The sequence below is a fragment of the Microtus oregoni genome, unplaced genomic scaffold (assembly GCF_018167655.1).
Source record: "Microtus oregoni isolate MIOR12 unplaced genomic scaffold, Mior012 000064F_ref0000363, whole genome shotgun sequence".
Classification (NCBI taxonomy): Eukaryota; Metazoa; Chordata; class Mammalia; order Rodentia; family Cricetidae; genus Microtus; species Microtus oregoni.
In genome coordinates, this window is record NW_024543874.1 from 10,270,873 (window position 1) to 10,276,248 (window position 5,376).

Sequence of the window (5,376 nt, forward strand, 5' to 3'; positions counted from 1 at the left end):
GAAATGCAGATGGGGAAAAACAAGAAGGTAGAGAGGACACAGCATAGGTCAGAGGTCAGCTGAGTGAATTGTACTAATGTTCTTTGGGGGTTCCAGCCTTTAGGTTAGTGGGTGATTATAATGTAGCTGAGAATGGAACCCACAGAAGTAAATGGGGCATAGAAGCTCTGATTCCAGAAACCTCTGCTGATGAAGACTTTCTAATCTTATGACCTTCCTGCCTAAGATGCAGTAACCAGATTCCAAAAAAGAAAGGGGGTACCTGGATTTGAACCAGGGACCTCTTGATCTGCAGTCAAATGCTCTACCCCTGAGCTATACCCCCACTGGTACTAGTGTACCCAGTTAATACATTTCATCTGTGTGGTGATAAATTCTGACTATAAAGTTAAATTACAGGTCCTCTCAGACCTACTTTCCAGAAGCATCCAGACCTGACTGGTTAGATGCCTTCCTCAGCTCTGAAGCTCTCTAGGTCCATCTCTTTGCTTCTTTATTCTTCTCTCATACAAATCTCCTGACTGAAGCCTGCCCTTTCTCCACTGTTCCTAGTTCTCCTACAACCTCCCTGCTCCCCCAGACCCACTGAACCTCTGTTTCCCTTCAGAAAAGAGAAGGACTCTCAAAGATATCAACTGAATATGGAATAACGAGGAAATCAGACTAGGACCAAACCCTCATACCAAGGCTGAACAAGGCAACCCGATAGGAGAAAAAGAGTCCCAAAAGCAGGGGAAAGAATCATAGACACCCTACTCCCACTGTTAGGAGTCACACAAACACCCTAGCTAAACTACCATATCATATACTCAGAGGCCCTAGCATAGACCCTGGCAGGCTCTGTGATGGTTGCTCCAGTATCTGTGAGCCCCTATGAGCCATACTTAGTCAATTCTATGGGCCTTATTTACTGATGTCCTTGACCCTTCTGACCCTTATGGCTTCTACAAACCTCCTCCCTCACTTGCATGGAATTCTCTGAGCGCTGCTCATGATGATTGAGTCATCCTGGTTCTTGTTTGTTTGTTTTGTTCTGTTTACTTTTTACTGGTTCTTTGTGCATTTCACATCCTGCATCCCACACTCACTCATTTCCCCACCCCCCTCATCTCTGCCTTTGCCCTTGAGACCTTCCAGCCCCAAAGTAGAACAAAATTTAAAAGTATAGCCAGAGAGAGAGAGAGAGAGAGAGAGAGAGAGAGAGAGAGAGAGAGAGAGAGAGAGAACAAGAAAAGATCACAGCATAGTGTGAAAGCTGTATTGTGGCCCAGTGAGTCACACCGCACACCTCTTAGTCCGCACATCTTTACTTGTGTTTATCGAAATGGATCATTAGTCAGACCCAGAGCCTCTGGCTTCTTCTCCCCTATCAATACTGAGCCCTCACTGGGACTCCTCCTGGGTATCCTGTTGTGGTTCTGTGTCATGGAGATCCTGTAGCTTTGGATCTGCAGACCTGGACTCTTCACAGTTTCCAGAAGTTCACAGATGAGGTGGATGTTGAGGTTGGATAACTCATAGCCCTGGTTCTGAACCTGGGTGGTAACTGGGCTGGTCAGCCTGTCAGCTTTCCCTCATCATCACGAGGGCCATATCTCCAACATTGCCCCAGTTAGCTTACCCAGTGCAGCAGGCAGCAAGCAACAGGACCTGTTCTCCTGCTCTCATGCCCTCAGGTCTGGCTCACAGTACTCACCATCAGGGCAGCCAAACTGTTTTCCCAGGGGAGGTGTATGGCTCTCCCAGTTGCTACAGTCAATGGGGTACAGGGCCAGCTCTTCCAATCTCATGCCCTTAGGCCAGCTCTTCTGCCTGCTGAGGATGGCAATGGGTTGGAGGGAAGGCATATTTCTCTTATGCAATGCACCATGTCTTACAAGGAAAGGACAGGCCAGCTCTCCCTGCTGCCCGATTGTGGTATAGGGCACATTCCCCACTCTCATGACCTCAGGGTCAGCTCTCCCGCCCACCACAGGAGGTGAGGGGGAGGGTGGAGGAAGGTCTTCTCTCCGTCACCCACTCAACCATATGGCAGATGAGCCATATCCCCCATGCTCTTTTGTAGTTGGCGATCCCCTGCACCTCTCAGCAGGTATGGCTCTACTGTGCTGGAAGGTGAGGTGTGCAGGGCCCACTCTCCTGAGTGCTGCAGTTGGTGAGGAGCAGGGCTGTCAATCAAGGTTCTTACAGGGCCCCAGCTGGCACTGCAGCAGCAACACTGCAGGGTCCCTCTCTCCCTGATACAGCAGCTGAGCCCAGCTTTAGCCTGTGAGGATGAAGCAAGAGAGCAGGGGGCTCCGGAAGGGGAAGAAGTTCCTGTCGATAATGTCCACCGTCCACAGAATACCTGATTCTGGGATGTGTCTCCTTTGTTCTGAACACATGTTCACCAGACAGCAAAGGAGGGAGATGATTTATGGTTAGGTCTTCCTTTCTGTTCCCTGGATGTCTGTATGGATGTTGAGCCTGAAAAATCCAGAAGAAAGTTCCACCATAGTCCTTGGTTTCCCTTTAAGAGCCCAACAAAACCAGAAAAACCAGATATATGCAAGAGGAATGGAGACATTTAATAAGAATAGGAGGGATATGGAGCTTTGTAGGAGGAGATGAGAGGCAGCTGTCCATCCACATGATGGGCTGACCTGCAGAAGGTGTAGCCCAGATTAAATGTGGAAAATCCACGTCAAAAGAACCAGATCAAAGGTGAGTCTTCTCACTTCAGATGATTCATTTAAGCAAAACACAAAACACCGGGCTGGACAGAAAAATCAATTCCCTGCACCCCTGTGGCCACTCACAACTGTCTGTAACTCCAGTTCCAGAGCATCTGACACAGAGTTACATGCAGGCAAAACATTAATCAATGCTCATACAATAAAAATTAATAATCTAAAAGAAAAGGAGAAAAGCCCTCACAGCTTTATCCAGCTAGTTGGGGTCTAGTTCATCCCTGGTGCAGTGAAGTGGATGGCAAGGAATAGCTAGTACAGGGTTCAAGTTCTTCCCTCCATAAATCCTCCCCAGAACCCTCATCTAGTACCCCAGCCTAATCTGGCCTCCCCTGCCTACCTCTAATCCTCAGGTCCTTCCCACATCAACCTCTCTGCCCTGACAGATATTGTACATCCTGTGCTAGGGTCTAGCTGCGTTAGTCATTTGGTTTTCCCTTCACCCACCTACTCTGAGCTCCAGATTCTCCCTAAGCTCCAGGCTTGGACCAGAATGTCCGTCATACAGCACCCCTGTGTCTACCTGACTTCCTTCCATCTAAGATATCTCCATCCTTTAAAACCAACCCGGCTCACGCATCCTGAGTCTGCCCCAACGTGTTCTGTTCATATCAGACATAGAACTAACCAAAGAAGTCCACTCCCCAGATCTCATCACAAAATATAAACAATATGAAAACTCAAAGCAGTAACTGCCCCCCTACAAAAATTACCACCAGTCCTATAGAAATATTCACTAAAGAGAATTCCCTCGGTGAACCCCAGGACACAGAATTTAAAAGTACATCTTGAACTTTGTGACACAGTCAGAAGGCCCCAGAAAGGCAGCCCCTCTCCAGACTTCCAAGCCTCTAGATCTATGAGATGCACCCTTCTTTTTATTGAGAATTCCCCATGGGAGAGCCCATCACTACGACACTACCAAAGGGACAAAGTCCCATCTTTACCTCCTTCCTGAATCAAATAGCACGTGAGCTCAACATGGCTTCGGGACTTAAGAGTTTCCCAAACCACATTGACACTCTTCCTGAACCTTCTCTTCTTCAGAGTTTCCCCTTCTCATTAAGAAACCACTCTGGGGCTGGAGAGATGGCTCAGTGGTTAAGAGCATTGCCTGCTCTTCCAAAGGACCCGAGTTCGATTCCCAGCAACCACATGGTGGCTCACAACCATCTGTAAAGAGGTCTGGCGCCCTCTTCTGGCCTTCAGGCATACACACAGAAAATTGTATACATAATAAATAAATAAATATTAAACAAACAAACAAAAAAAAGACTTTGGGTAATTGCCAAGGTAAAAAAAAAAAAAAGAAACCACTCTGACCTTCTAGCTGTCTAGTTATCTAAATGGAAATTGGGAGTTTGCATCCCTAGTACCCAGTGCATGGAGCCATTGGTGAGCTCTAGGTACTTCACATATGGGCTTTGGGGAAGATAGTCCCACCCACTTTCCACCAGAGAGCTAACCAAGAGGCTTCACTTTATCTGACACAAGTGTGTCTCAGTAGAAGTTTCTTCTTGTCCTGTCACGTGTGGAAGTGACATTCTGCATAGGAAGACAAACACTCAAGACCACACAGGCTAGGGCAATAGAAGTCCAACACAGATGAAAACAGTTTGAAACTGTTTGTAATGAACCAAGCCAGACCTGGGTACTCTATATCCCCTCAGGCCTGCTCCCTAGAAGCTGCTAGACATGACTAGCAAGATGGTATCCTTCAGCTCTCCAGTCTTCCAGATCTGTCCTGGGATGGGGACAAGAAAGAGGAAAGAAGCAACCTGCAGCCCTGAGCCCATTTCACACTGCTGTCCTGGCTCAAGTCCTGAACTGGACAACTGTGTCCTGCTTTGGCCCAGAAAAACCTCTCCTCCTTGCATGAAGACCAAATGGGCATTTGTCACACAGATGTTTTCCGTGCCTAGTTGGCCTTTGCACCAACAACACTCCAGAATCCCTCACTGCCCTACCAGTGAGCAGCTGAGCCAGGCTGCTGGCCTCCGAGGTTGAAGGAAATGTGCAGTGGCACTGGGGTAGGAGAAGCAGCTCAGGTTTCATCCACCATAGACAGAAGACCTGGGTTCTGATTTCTCCCAGTTCTGACCACCAATGTCTAAACTACTGTGTATGACAAGAAGAGAATGGAAACACTTAGGGTTGGTGGTGGCCATCTGCTCCTGGCAAGTTCTCTGGCCTAAAGAACTGTATATCACAATGCCTACCACTCTCTGAGAGTTTAATAGACTCAGAAATTACAAATATACAAACGTATGAGCTAGACTCTAAGAATAAGAGGGACATTCAAACCACAGAAAGAGACAGGAGGCAGTTATCCATCTCTATGTCTTGTTTAAGGGTTGGCCTGTAGCTTCCAATTCTATCAAGGACCATAATGCGAATAAACCAAAGAAAATAGAACTGAATATAATCAATAACTTGTATGTGTGAGAAAAGAAATAGTAATTAAACAAAACAAAACAAACAAAAGAGCAAGCAGGGATACCCAGGCTTGAACCAGTGAACTCAGGAACTGAAGCCAGATCTTCTACCCATGAGCTATATCCCACTGCTCTACCCTGAGGGTCTACTAACTACCTTTTATAGTCACAGACATACACAGCAGTCCCATATGAGATAGGAAATTTCTACT

General features: G+C 47.0%; 1 non-coding gene across 1 annotated transcript; it reads right to left on the minus strand.

Moving 5' to 3' along the window:
* Positions 1 to 253: 253 nt before the first annotated feature.
* On the minus strand, positions 254 to 325 carry Trnac-gca. Its single transcript has one exon. It is a non-coding gene; the product is annotated as a tRNA-Cys (tRNA).
* Positions 326 to 5,376: the final 5,051 nt, after the last annotated feature.